The 21,024-nt window shown below is 45.2% G+C and overlaps 1 long non-coding RNA gene and 1 pseudogene across 1 annotated transcript; both read right to left on the bottom strand.

Annotated features, from left to right (window-relative positions):
* Positions 1 to 17,239: 17,239 nt before the first annotated feature.
* LOC116533558 lies at positions 17,240 to 19,860 on the bottom strand (annotated as a pseudogene).
* A 331-nt stretch (positions 19,861 to 20,191) lies between these two features.
* On the bottom strand, positions 20,192 to 21,016 carry LOC116533618. Its single transcript, XR_004261369.1, has 2 exons — positions 20,722 to 21,016; positions 20,192 to 20,490 (listed from the first exon to the last, which is right to left on the bottom strand). It is a non-coding gene; the product is annotated as an uncharacterized LOC116533618 (long non-coding RNA).
* Between the last annotated feature and the right edge of the window lie 8 nt (positions 21,017 to 21,024).

Consider the following 21,024-nt stretch of genomic DNA (forward strand, 5'->3'; position numbering starts at 1 on the left):
TTGATGACGAAGGGCATACTCCTCCCTTTAGGGCTGTCCCTGAAAGGTGGACACATGACTTCCATTTGTCAAGTCTATTGGCCAGAGCACCATTCATTGCCGTACCTAGTCTCAAGGGAGCTGGAAATTGAGTTCGTTTTTGGCGGCCATGTGTCTTGCAAAAAAATTTAGGATTTATGGCCGAGTGCGGTGGCTCACCCCTGTAATCCCAGCACTTTGGGAGACCGAGGCAGGCAAATCATCTGAGGTCAGGAGTTCAGCCTGGCCAACATGGTGAAACCCTGTCTCTACTAAAAATACAAAAATTAGCCGGGCGCAGTAGCACATGCCTGTAATCCCAGCTACTCAGGAGGCTGAGGCAGAAGAATCGCTTGAACCTGGGAGGTGGAGGTTTCAGTGAGCCGAGATTGTGCCATTGCACTCCAGCCTGGGCAACAGAGTGAGACTCCACTCGGTCTCTAAATAAATAAATAAATAAATTGGGGGTTTATTAAGAAGAAAATATTGGATAAACAATACTGGGGGTAAACTAACAGCCTTTATCAAAGGCTCAGTGTCAGTATTATGCTCAGCTGTGAGAGGCTGGGCCGAGGTTGAGTGCGTGAGCCACAGCACCCTCTATGAGCAGCACGCCCTGGGCAGGCCTGTAGCACTAGAGGTGGCCCAGCAGGAAGCCTTGCCCTGTGGGGCTCTCTACAGCAGATAATGGCAAAGTGCACAATGCACAAGAAGAGGGGTGTTTACTCCAGCACAGACTTTGTCCCTGTAAAGCCTCACCCTTCCCCCTCCTGGAAGTAGGGAAACCAGCTGACAGATCTGTAGGAGACTCCTGATCCTATCCCCAGGCCTTCGTGGTCTGCCCCCTCCTACCCATCCCGCAGACTCAGCTCCCCAAACTGTTCCATGCTGTGCCCTTCTCAGCTCCGCACACTTGATGGGCCTGGCTCTGGCCTGGGGTGCCCTGCTGCTGCTGCTCAGGGATGCATACAATTGTACAGACCGTGGTGAGAACTTCATATGCATGACCTCTTTTAGTTTTTGTCGTTGCGTCTCTGCTCATCTGTACTCCTCACTGGGCAGGAACTTTGAGAAATGGAGCCCCACATCTGTTGTGTTCACTACTCTATTCCCAGCAAGCAGCACGGTATGGCGCCTTCACAGGGCCTCTGGCTCCAGATCGTTGGCACACAATACATGTTTTTTTTTTTTTTTTTTTTCTGAGACAGAGTCTCGCTCTGACTTCAGGCTGGAGTGCAGTGGTGCAATCTCAGCTCACTGCAACCTCCAACTCCCTGGTTCAAGGGATTTCCCTGCCTCAGCCTCCCAAGTAGCTGGGACTACAGGCAGGCACACACCACCACGCCCAGCTAATTTTTGTATTTTTAGTAGAGAGAGGGTTTCGCCATGCTGGCCAGGATGGTCTCGATCTCCTGACCTTGTGATTCTCCTGCCTCAGTCTCCCAAAGTGCTGGGATAACAGGTGTGAGCCACCGTGCCTGGCTTAAGTGGTTCTTATATTGAATTTGCAGCTGATATAAAAATGACCCAAGACATTATGAAGTATAGTAACTTTTTTTTTTTCCTTTTGTGACTAAATTTTCTTAAGGAGCTGTGATCAGGGAAAGGAAGGTGTTTCCCTAGACCTCCTCTAGAGGGCGTATCTCCCCTGGATCTTTGACATTCATTTTCAGACGGGTAATAGACCTTACACAAGGAGTGGCCATCCCCTAGGAGGCTTGTCTCCGCAGATGGAGGATGTGATGGTGCTGAGTGATGTCTCAGCTGGGAGTGGAGACTCTAGAGGGAGGGCTTCATGTCCAAAGGCGGGGATCTGGAAGAGGGAAAATGTGTGTGCACAGACGGCTCCCCAGCGCCCCCTTTTTTTTTGAGACAGGGTCTCACTCTGTCACCCAGGCTGAAGTACAGTGGTGTGATCATTATCCACTGCAGCCTCAACCTCCCAGGCTCAGGTGATCCTCCCACCTCAGCCTCCCTAGTAGTTAGGACTACAGCTATGTGTCACCATGCCTGGCTAATTTTTTGTATTTTTTTGTACAGACAGGGTTTCCCCATGTTGCCCAGGCTGGTCTTGAACTCCGGGGCTCAAGCAATTATCTGCTTTTGCCTCTCAAAGTGGGATTATGGGCGTGAGCCACTGTGCCTGGTCTAGATTTTTTTTTTTTTTTTTGAAACAGTTTTTCTCTGTTGCCCAGGCTGGAGTACAATGGCATGATCTTGGCTCACTGCAACCTTTGCCTTCTGGGTTCAAGCGATTCTCCTGCCTCAGCCTCCCAAATAACTTGGAAGTACAGGCGCCCACCACAACAGCCAGCTAATTTTTGTATTTTTAGTAGAGACAGGGTTTCACCATGTTGGCCAGGCTGGTCTTGAACTCCTGACCTCAGGTGATCCACCCATCTTCCAAAGGGCTGGGATTACAGGTGTGAGCCACTGCACCTGGCCTAGACTTCCATTTTTATTTAACATCTTCCATTTCTCATCAGAGAAATGATAAAATCCAGAAAAGCACAATTATTTAATTTAACCCCACCTCTAGCTCATTTAAATGACCAGTTATTTCCAAGTCTGGATCTGAAAATTTCTTTTATAAGAGACTCTCCAGGATCTTCCTTGAGTTCCATGTGTAGTTGTGACATTATGTGATACTGACACCTGGTTAGAAATCACCCTTGTGTAGCGGTTTGAGATGAAATATAGGCGATGCCTGGTCTCTGAAAGTGCCCTCAGACCTGATGTTACACAACCGTTCTCAGCCCAACTTGCTTCCCCTCCTATTTCTATCTCTGCCTTTAGCTGGATATTTGGATAATTCAGGAGAGAAGGAGGGGAAAGGTGAGATGGCAAAAGAGACCCCAGCCACCGGACCCATGGGTCATGCCTGTAATCCCAGCACTTTGGGAGGCTGAGGTGGGTAGATCACTAAGATCAGGAGTTCAAAACCAGCCTGGCCAACATGGCAAAACTCTTTCTCTACAGAAAATATAAAAATTAGCTGGGAATAATGTACGTGCCTGTAGTCCCAGCTATTTGGGGGGCTGAAGCAGGAGAATTGCTTGAACTTTCCTTGTGGAGTCTGCTGTGAGCCGACATTGTGCCACTGCACTCCAGCTGGGGGGGCAAAGTAAGACCCTGGCTAAAAACAAACACACACAAAAAGATGTCATTATGTGTTTTTGAAAGCAAATATGCTATAATACAGCTTGATCTGAATGTCCACCAAAATTCGTATGTTCAAATTTAATCTCAACTTTGGTGGTATTAAGAGGTGAGGTTACCTGGGAAGTAATTAAGTCCTGAGGGCTCCACTCTCATGAATGAATTAGTGCCTTAAAAAGGGCTGGAGGGTTGAATTATCATGACTAGAATTTTTAAAATATTAAATAAATAAATTAATTAATTAAAGGGCTGGAGGGAACTAGCTTCTGCCCTTTTTCGTCCTGCCTTCCACCATGTGAGGACACCGCATTCATCTCCTCTGGAGTGTGCAGCAGCAAGGCTCTGTGTGGAAGGAGAAACCAGGTCCCTCAGCCGACACTGTACCTGCCAGCACCTTGATCTTTTGATTCCCAGCCCTCCGGATCTGTGAGAAATACATTTCTGTTGTTTATAAATTACTCAGTCTCAGGTATTTTGTTATTGCAGCACAAACAGACTAAGACAAGCAACAGTTTTTATCTTTACAACCCATAAGGAGGAAAATTCTGGATTTGGACTCTATCTTGGCAAACATACAGATATGATTATAACAAAATCAGTGAGGTCATAACCAGGGGCTTACCAACGTAGGCTGTGTACAAATATAACTTTAACAACAAATATAGCAAATATAGTTGATGAAGTAAACAAACACAATTTGCTATAACATTCTGACAAATGTAGTTTCCTGTAACAAATAATCAAAGCCTTAAGTTTCAGGTTACAGTTTTCAGAATTAGTAGTAGCCTATTACTGCCAGGCATAGTGGCTCACATGTATAATCTCAGCACTTTGGGAGGCTGAGGTGGGAGAATTACCTGAGCCCAGGAGTTGGAGACCAGCCTGGGCAACATGGTGAGACCCTGTCTCTTTTATTTTATTAAAAGTTTAAAAATATTGGCCTGGCGTGGTGGCTCACACCTGTATGGGAATATGGGAGTCTCAGCACTTGGGGAGGCTGAAGCAGGCAGGTCACTTGAGAACAGGAGTTCAAAACCAGCTTAGCCAACATGGTAAAACCCTGTCTCTACTAAAATACAAAAATTAACTGGGCATGGTGGTGCATGCCTGTAATCCCAGCTACTCGGGAAACTGAGTCAGAGAGTCATTTTGAACCTTGAAGGTGGAGGATGCAGTAGCCCAGATCATGGCACTGCACTCCAGCCTGGGTGATAGAGTGAGACCCTGTCTTAAAAAAAAAAATTGCTGGGCGTGGTGGCCTACGCCTGTAATCCAAGCACTTTGGAGGTCAAGGCGGGCGAATCACCTGAGGTTGGGAGTTCAAGACCAGCCTGACCAACATGGTGAAATCCCGTCTTTAAAAAAAATAAATAAATAAATAAAAAAAATTAAAATATTATTATTATTATTTTTATTCAGTTCACAGCCAAAAAAATATTATTTTAAAAAAGAACTAGCTTACCACAAAGGCTACCTGACTTTATCTCAGTTTTAAAAATGGAATGGTAGGCTGGACATGGTGGCTTACACCTGTAATCCCAGCACTTTGGGAGGCCAAGGTGGGCAGATCACAAGGTCAGGAGTTCGAGACCAGCCTGGCCAATATGGAGAAACCCCGTTTGCACTAAAAATACCAAAATTAGTCAAGCGTGGTGGCAGATGCCTGTAATCCCAGCTACTCTGGAGGCTGAGGCAGGAGAATCTCTTGAACCCAGGAGGTGGAGGTTGCAGTGAGCCAAGATCATACCATTGCACTCCAGCCTGGGCAACAAAGCAAGACTCTGTCTCAAAAAAAAAAACATAAATAAGAAAAATAAAAATAATAATGGAGTGGTAGTTACCTTTACTAGAGACTGAACGTACATAAAAGTAATCTTAAAGAGCTTTTTTGCCTTTGGCCAAATGTTGGTTCATTGTGATTTGGAGTCTGCCATGACTATAACTGTATCTGTATCTGTACCTGTACCAATATCTGTCTTAGTACCTATGTGCCTATATCTATGTACATATGTACCTATACCTATGCCTGTACCATCTCACCTATCCTTCCCTGAAAGGCCTCATGCCAACAAAGTTCTCATCTTGTAATGTTTCCTGCTAAATATCATTGCAACTACTTGTAACGTATTTGAATCAAGGCTTAGTTACACTCTCTTTTTTTTTTTTTTTGAGATGGAGTTTCTCTCTTGTTGCCCAGGTTGGAGTTCAATGGTACGATCTCGGCTCACCGAAACCTCTGCCTCCCAAATTCAAGTGATTCTCCTGCATCAGCCTCCCAAGTAGCTGGGATTACAGGCATGTGCCAACACGCCTGGCTAATTTTGTGTTTTTAGTAGAGATGGAGTTTCTCCATGTTGGTCAGGCTGACCTCAGGTGATCCTCCCACTTCAGCCTCCCAAAGTGCTGGGATTACAGGCATGAGCCACTGGGCCCGGCCTGGCTTAATTATACTCTTTTAAATTTTTAAGTAATTTTTATGCCACTTCTATTATTGTAGAAGCTTCAAAGCTTGCTTCCTTGCTTTTTCTTCTGTTCTTTCTTCCTTTCTTTTTCTTTCTTTCTTTCTTTCATTTCTTTCTTTCATTTCTTTCTTTCTCTTTCTTTCTTTCTCTTTCTTTCTTTCTTTTTCTTTCTTTCTTTCTTTTTCTTTCTCTCTCTCTCTTTCTTTCTCTCTCTTGCTCTTTTTCTTTTTTGAGACAAAGTTTTGCTCTGTTGCCCAGGCTGGAGTGCAATGGCGCAATCTCAGCTCACTGCAGCCTCCCCGGTTCAAGCGATTCTCCTTCCTCAGCCTCCCAAGTAGCTGGGATTACAGGCATGGGTCACCATGTCTGGCTAATTTTGTATTTTTAGTAAAGACAGCATTTCTCCAGCCTGTTGGTCAGGCTGGTCTTGAACTCCCAACCTCAGGTGATCCGCTGCCTTGGCCTCCCAAAGTGCTGGGATTGCAGGCAGAAGCCACCGCACCTGGCTTTTTTTTTTTTTTTTTTTTTTTTTGAGACGGAGTTTTGCTCTTGTTGCCAGGCTGGGGTGTAGTGGTGCAACCTCAGCTCACTGCAACCTCTGCCTCCCCTGGGTTTAAGCTGTTCTCCTGCCTTAGCCTCCCAAGTAGCTGGGATTATAGGCACCAACCACCATGCCCAGCTAACTTTTTTTTTTTTTTGTATTTTTAGTATAGATGGGGTTTCACCATGTTGTTGGTCAATCTGGTCTCAAACTCCTGACCTTAAGTAATCCACCTGGTTTGGCCCCCCAAAGTGCTGGGATTACAGGTGTGAGCCAATGCACCGAGCCTAATGTCTGTCTGTTGATTTGACTGTAAGCTCCCTGAGGGCAGGACCAGAGCCATGTCAGTTCTGGCTCATGGTTGAATCAACAGCAGATACACTGATATATATATATACGAATGTATGTATATGTGTAAATATGTGTGTATATATAATTTTCGTGTGTAATACAGCTTTGTCATCTTCCATTTAACAATCACAGTCATTCACTGGTGGAAATTTTCATTGTTTTTGACATTTTACTTTTATTAATTTAATGCACACTTCTGCTTACTTCCTTAGACTAAATTCCTTATTTATTAATTTTTTTGTACAGATGGGGTCTCACTATGTTGCCCATGCTGGTCTTGAATTCCTAGGTTCAAACATCCTCCCACCTCACCCTCCCATAAGATTACAGGCATGAGCCACCATGTCTGGCTGATTAAATTCTTTTTTTTTTTCTTTTTTCTTTTTTTTCTCTTTTCTTTTTGGCTGATTAAGTTCTTAACTTGGAATGTGTGATGGTTCATTTTAGGTGTCACCTTGACTGGATTAAGGAATACCTACAGAACTGGTTAAGCATTAGTTCTGGGTATGTCTGTGAGGGTGCTTCCAGAGGAAACTGGTGTGTGAGTGGGTGGATGGAGTGGGGGAGATTTTCTCTAAGAGTTGGCAGGCATAATCCAATCAGCTGAAGGCCTGGATAGAACAAAGAGACAGAGGAAAGGTTTTTTTAAATTTTTATCTCTTGGAGCTGGGACATAGTCTTCTCCTCTGCCCTTGGACATCAGGACTCCAGGCTCTCTGGCCTTGAGACTCCAGAAATTACACCAGTTCCCCTCCCATCCCCCTGCCCACCCTCTGTTCTCAGGCCTTTGGCCTTGGACTGAGAATTATAGCACTGGCTTCCTTGGTTCTGAGGATTTCATTTTTTAACTTTATTTTACAGACACAGGGTTTTGACATGTTGCCCAGGTGGGTCTCAAACTCCTAGACTCAAGCAATCCTCCTGCCTCAGCCTCCCAAAGTGCTGAGATTACAGGCATGAGCTACTATACCCTACCAGTTCTGAGGCTTTTAGACTTGAACTAAGCCAGATTACTGCATCCCAGGGTCTCCAGCTGGCAGAAAGTGGTACTTTTCAGCTTCCGTAATTGTGTGAGCCAATTCCCCTACTAAGTCCTGTCTCATATATCTATATATCAGTAAAGCTATATAGTCATGTGCCACAAAATGACATTTTGGTTAATGATGGACCATGTAAACCATGGTTGTTCCATAAGATTATACCTTTTTTTGGCCGGGCGCGGTGGCTCACGCCTGTAATCCCAGCACTTTGGGAGGCCGAGGCGGGTGGATCACGTGGTCAAGAGATTGAGACCATCCTGGTCAACACGGTGAAACCCCGTCTCTACTAAAACTACAAAAAATCAGCTGGGCATGGTGGCACATGCCTGTAGTCCCAGCTACTCAGGAGGCTGAGGCAGGAGAATTGACTGAACCCAGGAGGCGGAGGTTGCGGTGAGCCGAGATCGCGCCATTGCACTCCAGCCTGGGTAACATGAGTGAAACTCCGTCTAAAAAAAAGAAAAAAAAAAAAAAAAAAAGATTATACCTTTTTTTTTGAAGTGGAGTCTCACTCCATCACCCAGGCTGGAGTGCAGTGGTATGATCTTGGCTCACTACAACCTCGCCTCCTGGATTCAAGCAATTCTCCTGCCTCAGCCTCCCGAGTAGCTGGGATTACAGGTGCATGTCACTACATCCAGCTAATTTTCCTATCTATTTATTTATTTATTTTGAGAAGGAGCCTTGCTCCTGTCACCCAGGCTAGAGTGCAATGGCGTGATCTGGGCTCACTGTAACCTCCACCTCCCAGGCTCAAGCAATTCTCCTGCCTTGGCCTCCAGTAGCTGGAGTAGCTGAGATTACAGCTGCATGCCACCATGCCCAGCTAATTTTTTTATTTTTAGAAGAGACGGGGTTTCACCATGTTGGCCAGGCTGGCCTTGAACTCCTAACCTCAGGTGATACTCTTGCCTCAGCTTCCCAAAGTGCTGGGATTACAGGCATGAGCCGCCACACTTGGCAATTTTTGTATTTTTAGTACAGACAGGGTTTCACCATATTGGCCAGGCTGGTCTGGAACATCTGACCTCAGGTGATGTGCCTGCCATGGCCTCTCAAAATGCTGGGATTACAGGTGTGAGCCACCGTGCCTGGCCAAATAATACCATATATATATATATATATATATATTTTTTTTTTTTTTTTTAAAAGACGGGGTTTCACCATGTTGGTCAGGCTGGTCTTGAACTCCCGACCTCAGGTGATTCGCCTGCCTTGGCCTCCAAAGTGCTTGGATTACAGGTGGGAGCCACCACGCCCGGCCAATAATACCATATTTTTGCTGTATCTTTTCTGTGTTTAGATTCACAGATACTTACCATTGTGTTAGAATTGCCTACAGTTTCAGGATAGTAACATGCTGTACATGCGTGTAGCCCAGCAGCAATAGGCTGGACCATATAGTCTCTGTGTGTACTAGGCCATACCATCTAGGTTTGTATATGTATACTCTATGATGTTCACACTATGGCGAAATCCCCTAACAATGCATTTCTCAGACTGTATCCCCAACACTAAGCAACACATCACTGTGTATGTATCCTATTGGTTCTTTCTGGACTATCCTGCCTAATATGGAATGCTACATTAAAAGTTGTTGGTACTGAGCCAGGCATGGTGGCTCACACCTGTAATCGCACCTGTAATTACCTGAGGTCAGGAGTTCAAGAGCAGCCTGACCAACATGGTGAGACTCTATCTCTACTAAAAACACAAAAAAATTAACCGGGCGTGGTGCCATGTGCCTGTAATCCCAGCTTCTTCGGAGGCTGAGGCAGGAGAATCGATTGAAACCAGAGGTGAAGGTTGTGGTGAGCCGAGATCACACCATTGTACTCTAGCCTGGGTGACAGAGCAAAACTACATCTCAAAAAAAAAAAATTGTTGGTACCTGAACTTCCAGGAAGGAAGTATCAATTTATACTCTCAGCAGTAATGTATGGGAGTACCAGTTTGATAGGGGAAACATATTTCATCCTTCTCATTGTCTTTTAATTTTATTTAATTTATTATGTATTATATTCATGTGATTCAAAATGTAAAAGTAGTCCCTCCTGCCCCAGCACACTTTGAATTTCCTGGTCATCGTGCCATCTCGGTCTCCACTACCTACTCAGCTGAGGAAATGTGGAGGACTTCTCCCACCCTAAATACTTCTTTCCTTGAGAGACAAAGGGGTGATGATGCCTGTCAGCCTAGTAGTGGTGATGTTCTTCTGCCATGGGCTACTCAAATCCTGGTGCCTGGAGAGACCCCCATTACTGTCACTTGTGGACTTGGGACAAGTGGCCTGGAGCAGGACTTCTCCTCTGCTATGCTTCCAGAAGTTGGGCGTTTGAGGGCCCTGAAGATGCCTCTGTGTCCCTTTCTCTAGTCTGTAAACAAGTACCAGGGAGTCACTGCAGGTTTGGGAACACTCTGGAAGAGGTGGAGGCCTTCTTCGCCAGAATAAATCACAAAACCTGCTCTTCCTCTTTCCAATAACTGTCTGTGGGAGAAGAGGGGGGGCTCTCTACTCACAGCACTGGTCTCTTTCTATGCGTTGGCTGTATCATCAAACCAGCTCTGAGATAAAGGGAAAACAACCTGGGGCAAATCAGCCATCTCTGGGCAGCAGCTCCTCTTAGACTCACAGAGCTCGACCACCCTTGGGGATCTCTGCCCCTGGCCTGCACCCATGTTGCCTGTCAAGATAGAAGCTGCTTTTTCTCTTCACTTTTTTTTTTCCCAGGAGTCTCATTCTGTTACCCAGGCTAGAGTGCAGTAGCACGATCCTGGCTCACTACAATCTCTGCCTCCCCAGCTCAAGCAATTCTCCTGTCTCAGCCTCCCGAGTAGCTAGCATTACAGGTGCCCACCACCACATCTGGCTAATTTTTGTATTTTTAGAAGAGACGAGGTTTCATCATGTTGGCCAGGCTGGTCTCAAACCCCTGACCTAGTGATCCACCTGCCTTGGCCTCCCAAAGTGCTGGGATTACAGACTTGAGCTGCTGTGCCCGGCCCTTCACTCTTAATTATCTTGGTGTTTATAGCTGAGATGAGAACTTCCTAAGGAAATCTTTTTTCAATTCCTCACTAGTGAGAAAGATGTACTAACAGCATCTGTCTGCCTTCTATTATATGGCATAATAGTATTTTATTGTCTGTTTCTCTGCCACTCCCAAACGGGAAGCTCTAGGAGGAAAGAGATTGTCTCCTTCATTAGTGTAGCCCGAAAGCCTTGCACAGCGCACAGCAGCACAGAGTGAGCACTTCAGAAATGTTTAACAATGGTACTTGAAAACAGAATATCCTACTAAAGTGATTTTTAATAATTTCATTGAGAAATAAAAATTACCCTTTTAAAGTGTATAATGCAGTTTGTTTTGTTTATTTGTTTGTTTGTTTTTTGAGATGGAGTTTCACTCTCGTTGCCCAGGCTGGAGTGCAATGGCATGATCTTGGCTCACCACAACCTCTGCCTCCCAGGTTCAAGCGATTCTCCTGCCTCAGTCTCCCAAGTAGCTGGGATTACAGGCATGTGCCACCACGCCTGGCTAATTTTGTATTCTTAGTAGAAATGGGGTTTCTCCATGTTGCCCAGGCCGGTCTCTAACTCCTGACCTCAGGTGATCTGCCTGCTTCGGCCTCACAAAGTGCTGGGATTATAGGCGTGAGCCACAATGTCTGGCTTTTTTTTTTTTTTTTTTTTTCTGAGACAGGCTTTCATTCTGTCTCCCAGGCTGGAGTGCAGTGGTACAATCTTGGCTTACTGCAACCTCTGCCTCCCTGGTTCAAGTGATTCTCCTGCCTCAGCCTCCTAGTAGCTGAGATTACAGGTGCATGTCACCAGGCCTGGCTACTTTTTTGTATTTTTAGCAGAGACAGTTTCCACCATGTTGACCAGGCTGGTCTTGAGCTCCTGACCTCAAGTGATCACCTGCCTCAGTCTCCCAAAGTGCTGGGATTACAGGCGTGAGCCACCTCGCCTGGACTGCCTAGCCTTTTAGATGTGTTTTTATACATTTTTTTGTTTGTTTCTCTGTATGTTTGTTTCTGTCTTTGGAATTTCTCTTTTATTAATTTTTTTTTCTTTTTTTTTGAGACAGCCTCACTCTGTTGCCTATGCTGGAGTACAGTGGTGTGATAATAGCTCACTGTGGCTGGGCGCGGTGGCTCACGCCTGTAATCCTAGCACTTTGGGAGGCCAAGGTGGGTGGATCACCTGAGGTCCAGGGTTCAAGACCAGCCTGGGCCATCATGGTGAAACCCCATCTTTAAAAAAAAAAAAAAAAAAAAGAAAAGAAAAAAAAGAAAAAAATAGCTCACTGTAATCTCTAACTGCCAAGCTCATGGGATCTTATTGCCTCAGCATCCTGAGTACCTAAGACTACAGGCGCATGCCACCGCACCCGTATAATTAAAAGAAAAAAAATTTTGTATAAATAGTGTCTCCCTGCGTTGCTCAGTCTGGTCTCAAACTCCTGGCCTCAAGTGATCCTCCTGTCTCAGCCTCCCAAAGCTCTGGGATTATAGGTATGAATCACCAAGCCCAGCTCTGTCTTTGGGATTTCAACTCTGCAATGTACGGATAGAAAAAAAACTGGAAGGCAACACACCAAAATACTAACAAGGGTATCTCTGGCCAGCAGAATGAGGAATGCTTTTCCTCTAAATTTTGTACATGCAGCTGGAGACCATTATCCTAAGCAAATTAACATAAACAGAAAAGCGAATTAACTCAGGGATAGAAAGCCAAATACTGCATGTCCTCACTTATAAGTGGAGCTAAACATTGGGCACTCATGGACATAAAGATGGCACAACAGACACTGGGGACTACGAGAGGGTGAATGGGGGTTGGGGAAAGGGCTGAAAAGCCATGCTCAGCTCCTGGGTAAGGGAATCCTTTGTACCCCAAACCTCAGCATCATGCAATGTACCCAGGTAACAAACCTGCACATGTAGCCCTTGATTCTAAAATAAAACTTAAGCCAGGCTCAGAGGCTTGCACCTGTAATCCCAGCACTTTGGGAAGCTGAGGGGGGTGAATTACCTGAGGTCAGGAGTTTGAGATCAGCCTGGCCAACATGGGATTACAGGCATGGTAAAACCCCATCTCTACTAAAACTACAAAATTTAGCCAGGCACAGTGGCTCATGCCTGTAATCCCAGCTTTTTGGGAGACTGAGGCAGGAGAATCGCTTGAGCTGCGGAAGCGGAGGTTGTAATGAGCCAAGATCGTGCTACTGCACTCCAGCCTGGGCAACTAAGCAAGGCTCTGCCCCCAAAAAAAAAAAAAAAAAAAAAAGCAAAAGAAAATACATGAATAGGCCGGGTACAGTGACTCACGCCTGTAATCCCAGCACTTTGGGAAGCTGAGGCGGGTGGATCACCTGAGGTTGGGAGTTTGAGACCAGCCTGACCAACATGGAGAAACCCTGTCTCTACTAAAAATACACAGTTAGCTGGGCATGGTGGCACATGCCTGTAATCCCAGCTACTCGGGAGGCTGAGGCAGGAGAATTGCTTGAACCAGGAGGCGGAGGTTGTGGTGAGCTGAGGCTGAGACCATGCCATTGCACTCCAGCCTGGGTAAAAAGAGCAAAACTCCCTCTCAAAAAAAAAAAAAGAATAAATAAAATAAAATAAAAGTTTAAATATAAATAAATTTTCTATAGTAAAAAGGTACAAATTGATTGAATGATTGTTGTTGTTTATTTTTTTTTGAGACTGAGTCTCATTCTGTTGCTGAGGCTGGAGGGCAGTGACGTGATCTTGGCTTACTGCAACCTCTCTGCTTCCTGGATTTAAGCAATTCTTGTGTCTCAATAGCTGGAACTACGGGCATGCACCACCTCACCCGGCTAATTTTGGTATTTTTGGTAGAGATGGGGTTTTGCCAGGCTAGTATCAAACTTCTGACCTCAGGCGATCCACCTGCCTTGGCCTCCCAAAGTGCTGGGATTACAGGCGTGAGCCACTGTGCATAGCTGAAAAGGTACCAATTTAAGAATGGAAAATAACTTACAATGGACTCAAAGAAAGAAAAAAAAAAAGCCAGGTGCAGTGGTTCACACCTGTAATCCCAGGATTTTGGGAGGCCGAGGCCGGTAGATCATGAGGTCAGGAGTTGAAGACCATCCTGGCCAATATGGTGAAATCTGTCTCTACTAAAAATACAAAAATTAGCCAAGTGTGGTGCCACACACCTGCAGTCCCAGCTACTTGGGAGGCTGAGGCAGAAGGCTTGCCTGAACCAGGGAGGTGGAAGTTGCAGTGAGCCAAAATCACGCCACTGCACTCCAGCCTGGGCAACAAAGGGTAGGACAACCAGATGTACCTCCCAAGAAGATGCGTTTCAAAGTCCAAAAGAGAGGGGAATGCATTACATGACACTGCAAAATCACAATAAATCTAATCCAGAATGTGACACAATAAACTTTATTTTTTAAATGAATAGAGGGGATTTTCAAAGTGGGGAGCAGGGGCCTGAGCGAGGTGGCTCATTGCTGTAATCCGAGTACTTTGGGAGAGTGAGGAGGGAGGATCCCTTAAGCCCAGTAGTTTGAAACCATCCTAGGCAATATAGTGAGACCTCGTCTCTACAAAAACAATTTTAAAAATTGCCAAGTATAGTGGCATCTGCCTGTAATCTGGGCTACTCAGGAGGCTGTAGTGGAAGGATCTCTTGAGCCCAGGAGTTTGAGGTAACAGTGAGCTGTGACTGCACCACAGCACTCCAGCCTGGGCAACAGAGCTGGTCCCTATCTCTCAAAATAAAAAATACAAAAGTTAGGCACAGTGACTCACACTTGTAATCCTAGCACTTTGGGAGGCTGAAACAGGAGGATCGCTTGAAGCCAGGAATTTGAGACTAGCCTGGCCAATACAGTTAGACCCCATCCCTTCATTAAAAGAAAAGTTGAAGAGCTGGCACTTGCACGGAGAGATGGAAAAGACCAACTAACTAAATGTAATCTGTGCACCTTGTTCAGATCCTGATTATAAAATCAACTGCAGGCCAGGTGCATTTGCTCACGCCTGTAATCCCAGCTTTTTGGGAGGCCGAGGTGGGTGGATCACTTGAGGTCAGGAGTTTGAGACCAGCCTGGCCAACATGGGGAACCCCTCTGCTCCACTAAAAAAAACAAAAATTAGCCGGGCACTGTTGTGCACGCCTATAATCCCAGCTACTCGGGAGGCTGAGGCAGAAGAATCGCTTGAACCTGGAAGACAGAGGTTGTAGTGAGCCAAGGTCACACCACTGCACTTCAGTCTGGGTGACAGAGACTCCGTCTCAAAAAATAAAATAATAAAATAAAATTAACCGCAAAGACAGTTTAGAGATAATTAGAAAAAATTGAATATAGACTGATTATTATGTGATATCAAGAAATTATTGTCTTTTTTTTTTTTTTTGAGATGGAGTTTTGGCTAACGCCCTTTTTGGCCTTAGCCCACTTGCACCCAGGTGAATATAAAATAATAATAATAATAAAATTTAAAAAAAAAGAAAAAGAAAAAGAGCTGGAGTTTCACTCTTTCACCCAGGCTGGAGTACAATGGCAGGCTCTCGGCTCACTTAAACCTCCACCTCCCGGATTCAAGCTATTCTTTTGCCTCAGCCTCCTGAGTAGCTAAGATTATAGATGCGCACCACCATGCTCGGTTAATTTTTTTGTGTTTTTAGTAGAGATAGGGTTTCACCATATTGGCAAGGCTAGTCTCGAACTCCTGATCTTAGATGATCCTCCCATCTCAGTCTCCCAAAGTGCTGGGATTACAGGCGTGAGCCACTGGGCCTGGCCAATTATTGTCCATTTTGCTGGTATAATAATAATATTGTGAGCCGAGCATGGTGGCATGTGCCTGTAGTCCCAGCTACCTGGGAGGCTGAGGTAGGAGAATCACTTAAGCACAGGAATTTGAGGCTACAGTGAGCTATGATGACACCTGTGAATAACCACTATACTCCAATGTGAGTGAGGGAGATCCCTAAACAAAACGATATTGTGGACATATGAACATGTGTGTATTTTCCAGTGAAATTATGAAATTTGCTTTAAAATACTTAAAAAAAATGTCTACAAGCTAAGAAAGGTTTCAGTGTGCAAATGGTTTTTCTTGTGAATTTTAGGATGGGGCCATGAAAGGGACTCACAGAGGTATACTCTGGCCCATTAAGGGAGAGTAAGTCAAGCTGGGAGCAGAAGTGTGCAAGTCCTCGTGACTCCTATGTGTGAACTGGATAGGGCTTTCCTACTCTAAAACCAAGTGGTCTGGGGGTCAAGGCAGTGGGGAATCAACCTTCTGGGAGGAGGTTGCAGATGCAGAAAAATATCTGCAAGGGTCAGGGCCTAAGCCATACACCTGGGAGAGTGGACACAAGAAATACATGGGGTAGGATGGAGATATGAAGGTTGACATCTTTCAGATGTAATCAAGGTCACTTCATGGTCCACCTTGCCATCTGTGGATAGGCCTGCAAAGAGCTGGGTAGAAGAGAAGGAGTTATCAGAGAAGCCAAGAAGAGAAGCAGGAGGAGGAAGCGGACATGGGGTCCAAAAACATGATTTCCAGTATGAGAAATCCTCCGCAGCTTGCAAAGAGATCTCTAGGAGGGTTGGGAAGGAACTGTCAAAGGTGGTCCCGCTTAACCATCTCCTGAGATGGGTAAATGGGAGAGGCTTTGGCAGGATCAGGCATTGGGGACTCTAACGACTCCCTCCCTTAGCCCAACACCAAGGCCTTGGAGAGAACTGACACCTTTATAACATCAAGACTTTCTCTCCAAGTATATCGTATATATTTCCATTTATTTAGTTTTTTGTTTTTTTTTTTTGAGACAGAGTCTTGCTCTGTTGCCCAGGCCGGAGTGCAGTGGTGTGATCTTGGCTCACTACCACCTCCACCTCCTGGGTTCAAGTGATTCTCCTGCCTCAGCCTCCTGAGAAGCTGGGACTACAGGCATGTGCCACCACGCCTGGCTACTTTTTGTATTTTTAGTATACAAAAAAGAGACAGGGTTTCACCATATTGGCCAGACTAGTTTCAAAATCCTGACCTTGTGATCTGCCTGCCTCGACCTCCCAAAGTGCTGGGATTACAGGCATGAGCCACTGTGCCCAGCCTTTAAAAATTTTTTTTTTAATTTTTTATTTTTTAGATGGAGTCTTGGTCTGTGGCCAGGCTGGAGTGCAGAGTGCAGTGGTTCGATCTCCGCTCACTGCAACCTCCGCCTCCTGAATTTAAACAATTCTCCTGTCTCAGCCTCCCCAGTAGCTGGGACTACAGGGACGCCACCGCACCCAGCTAATTTGTATTTTTAGTAGAGACAGGGTTTCACCATGTTGATCAGAATGGTCTCGATCTCTTGACCTCGTGATCTGCCCACCTTGGCCTCCCAAAGTGCTGGGATTACAGGCATGAGCCGCCAAATGTGGCCTAGATTTTAATATCTTTCAGTAGCCGGGCGTGGTGGAGCATGTACATCTACTGTTAAATTTATTCATTTTTTTTTAAGTGTCTCTCACAGTATGTTAAATTTATTCCTAAGTAGTTTATGTTTTTGTTGCTATTGCAAATGTATATTTTCATTAACATTTTTACTGAGATATAAGATGAAGTACACAAATCAAGCTAAATTTTTTTAAGAGCCCAAATCCACATTTATTTTCATTAGTTTAAATCCTTGAGGGGTAGCATATCGCTCGGATTCTCTGTCCAATAGCCTCAGCAGGAAGATTGCTTCGGAATTTGACACAACCATGCCACTGTCTCTGTGGGCCCGAGTTCTCTTTCCTCAGATTACTCTGGTTTTGCTTGGTTGGCTGCCAGGAGTCACTGTGTTGTTCTTTGTTTTGTATACATAACCGCATCTCTTGCCCAAATAGAATTCTGTTTCATCTCGAGCATAAACACCTTTAATTTTAAGAAGAGCTGTGTGCTCCCTTTGGTTCTAGAGACCCCACTTATAGCTGGAAAAATGGCCTTGGACCACAGACATAGTTGCAGACATAGTTCCTTTTAGAAGTCCTGTTCCCAGTAGGCCTTCACGGGAGCCAAGATGGCCGGAAGAGGTGGTTTTTTGTTTTTTTGTTTTTTTTTTCAGAGGGAGTTTCTCTCTTGCTGCCAAGACTGGAGTGCAGGCAGGATCTTGGCTCACTGCAACCTCCACCTCCCAGGCTCAATTCTCCTGCCTGAGCCTCCCAAGTAGCTGGGATTACAGGTGCCTGCCCCCATGCCCGGCTAATTTTTTGTATTTATAGTAGAGTCCAGGTTTCACCATGTTGGCCAGGCTGGTCTCCAACTCCTGACCACAGGTGATCCACTCGCCTCAGCCTCCTAAAGTGCTGGGATTACAGGCGTGAGCCACTGCACCCGCCTGAGTTTAATTTTTACATGTGTAAATATTCAGGTAACCAAATGGTACAATTTTTAAAGCTACACTTTCTAATTGGTATTGCTGAAGATGGAAATGCAATTGATCTTGTAAACTGATTTTTCCCTCTATTGATCTTTTTAGCCATCAACCTTGCTAAAGTCATTTATCAATTCTATCTGAATTTTATCTTAGCATTGCTGCACATGCAATAATTTCATCTGCAAATATTAACATTATTATTTCTTTGTAATCCTTACATATTTGTTGCTTATTGGACTGGCTATGACTTCCATTATTGTATTGATGAGGATTATAGAGAGCAGGCATCCTTGCCTTGTTCCCCATCTTAAAAGGAAGGCTTTCAACATTTTACCATTATGGTGTTGTGTTTTGTGAAATATTTGAAGATGCCCTTTATCAGCTTATGGAGTTTAAAAAAAAAAATCAATAGGTATTGAATATTTTGAGTAGATTTACTGCATCAATTTAGATGAATCAATTTCCCCTCTTTAATCTGCTAATGGGTCTATATTTTGCTTAGTGTAACATTTAAAAAAAAATGGATAAATATCTTTTGCTACGTGTTTCTTCTCAGGTGTCTCTTCTTAGTTCTCCCCTTTTACCTTCCATTGTTGGTTTTCCCCAGTTTCTTCCTTTACTTTTCTTTTTACTGTGTTCTCTTCAAGCACCTGCTTTTTGGAGTTTTCCCAGGATATCAAAGGTTGGGGGGTGGCAACATGGTTTTCAGACAGTGTCTCCTCACCACCTGCTGCTCTCTACAAGCTTGTTTGAAGTCAAGTTAAAGCAACGGATAGAAGACAATAGCATAGGTGCCAGACCTGCCAATTTCCAACTGTACTAAACCCCTGAACAGACACTTCAGGCCTCTGCTTTTCAGTTTCATAAATAAAACCCTGTCCTGACTACCTCCAGGACTGGATGGAAACACAGATGAGTGGTAGAACGACTTTGCAAACTAGCACCTTTTTCACACGTAAGGGGTTGCTGCTCTTTGTGGGTAACCCTCCATATAGGAACCAAGGAACGAGCTAAGCAGAACCCTGGCACAATTAAGGCCTGAAGAATATTTCAGTTTATAGTGTTACTACTCAGTTATTTCCCTTTATATAATCCTCTCTATATAATCATATATTAGTTCATAGTATGAGTGCCTAAAGAATATTTCCCTACATATATATATATATATAATAATAATATCTTAGTTCGTAATTGGAGGAGTGCCTAAGTAGACACAGTACAGAGCATGAATTAGGGAATAAGAAGCTTATAACCAGAGGAATGCCTAGAGCAGACACAGGGCAGAGCATGATTTAAGGGAAAACAGTTATACCAGGACAAGAATCCATGGCCCAGGTGGCAGTGTCCAGTATCGTAAAGATACCCGCTGTATGGCAGGCTTGAGGTGAGAGCCACCTCCTCCTGATAAAGGAGCTGTAGGACCTTGCTCCAGTTCTTGTGGAAGGCTGCCCTCAGACTGGCAATTGCACCTTCGTGACTGTGAACTTTATCAACTCTCGTTACTGTGCTCCCTGAAAAGCATCTTCCTATAGAACTCGTTGGAAGCTGCCAGTGGGTGGCGGTAGACCCTGACAGCTCTGTCACTACTGTGTCACTTAAAACATCCCCCCATAAATCTTCTTAGAAGTAGTTGCCCGTAGATAGAGGTATTGCACACTGCATTGTCTTCACTGCGCATGGCCCACCTCCATGCCTCGATGACCTAATGGGGGTAGACCCCTTGTTTTACTGCTCACAACCCTCCCTATCACTATCCTTAAAGATGACTTCACTCACTGCCCTGCCCCCTAACCTATACACAATAAATACTCAGCTTCTGGACATTCAGGGCCTCACCTGACTCCACTCATAGGTGGCGTGGCCCCTCGAGCCCAGCTGCATTTTCCTTGTACTTCCGTGTCCTGTCTATTTTTCAGATCCTGCGCCTCAGCACAGCATAAGGGACACCCCACGACCCTATGGGGCCCTCAGCCCTACAGTTCTTGTCACTGATATTGTTAGAGGCAATATGAGTTAACAGAAATAGTTGGATTTTCAAGCTAATGGAATCTAGGTCCATTCCAACCATCAGTGTGACCTTGTAATTCTGTCTCCATCCATCTATGCAAAGAATGTGGCACAATGTAAGAGCTCAGTGAATTTCTGCAATGAGATAATACATGTGTATTGCTAAGCGTGCACCCCACTGAAGAAGCAACCCAAACAGACTTTGTGTGAGCAGCAAGTCTGTTTATTCACCTGAGTGTGACGGGCTGAGTCTGAAAAAGGAGTCAGCGTGGAGGTGGGGATAATAGGCCAGGGCAATGAGTGGAAAGTTACAGGTTAGGGTTGGTTGTTGTTGACTCAGTGGGTTGATCGGTCGGCCGGAACAGGAACCTGTTGTCCTTTGTTGTCTTATTGTTTCAGACTTTCAGGCTCCAGGTAGCCATCTGGAGGCGTACGTGGGGGTTACAGAGTTCATAATGGCTTGACAACAGTGCTACCATCTTTGGGGGACCTAACATGCATAATCTGAAAAACGTAAAATACTCCAAAATGGAAACAGCAAACCTTCCCTGGGCTCGAGACTCCAAAGGCCCTAAACCCAGCACCAGTGATAGCACCCAGGTAAGTAGGTAGAGTGAGAGAAGAGGACTGTAAAGAAAAATCCATTCCTGAGTTTTGAATCCCCACTGTCAGCCTTCAATGGAGCGCTAAATTGGACTCAAAGTTCCTAAATTTAATGAGAAATGGTAACATTACCAGGGAATGAACAGACCAGGCCACTCACGACCACGTGAGGGCGCCAGGAGCCACTTCCGGTCAGAGTCAACCCGGACCAGGAGTGGCCGCGCTGGAGCCGCAATCACGTCGACGCAGTAGAGCAAAACGAGTGCGCTCCCTACTGGAGTCACCAGGTGGCGTTCGTCCCGCCTCTCTTCCGCCACGGTCCTTGTTTACGCAGGCGTGATTTCTTTCCTTCAGCGTCTCCGCCCCTCCTCCTCTGGCTGCCACCAGTTACTTTCGGCCCGCTGCGTTCGAGCCGCGTCGTCCACGCATTTTCTG

This window comes from Sapajus apella, unplaced genomic scaffold (assembly GCF_009761245.1).
Source record: "Sapajus apella isolate SASKATOON/1434 unplaced genomic scaffold, GSC_monkey_1.0 scaffold83, whole genome shotgun sequence".
NCBI classification, from domain to species: domain Eukaryota; kingdom Metazoa; phylum Chordata; class Mammalia; order Primates; family Cebidae; genus Sapajus; species Sapajus apella.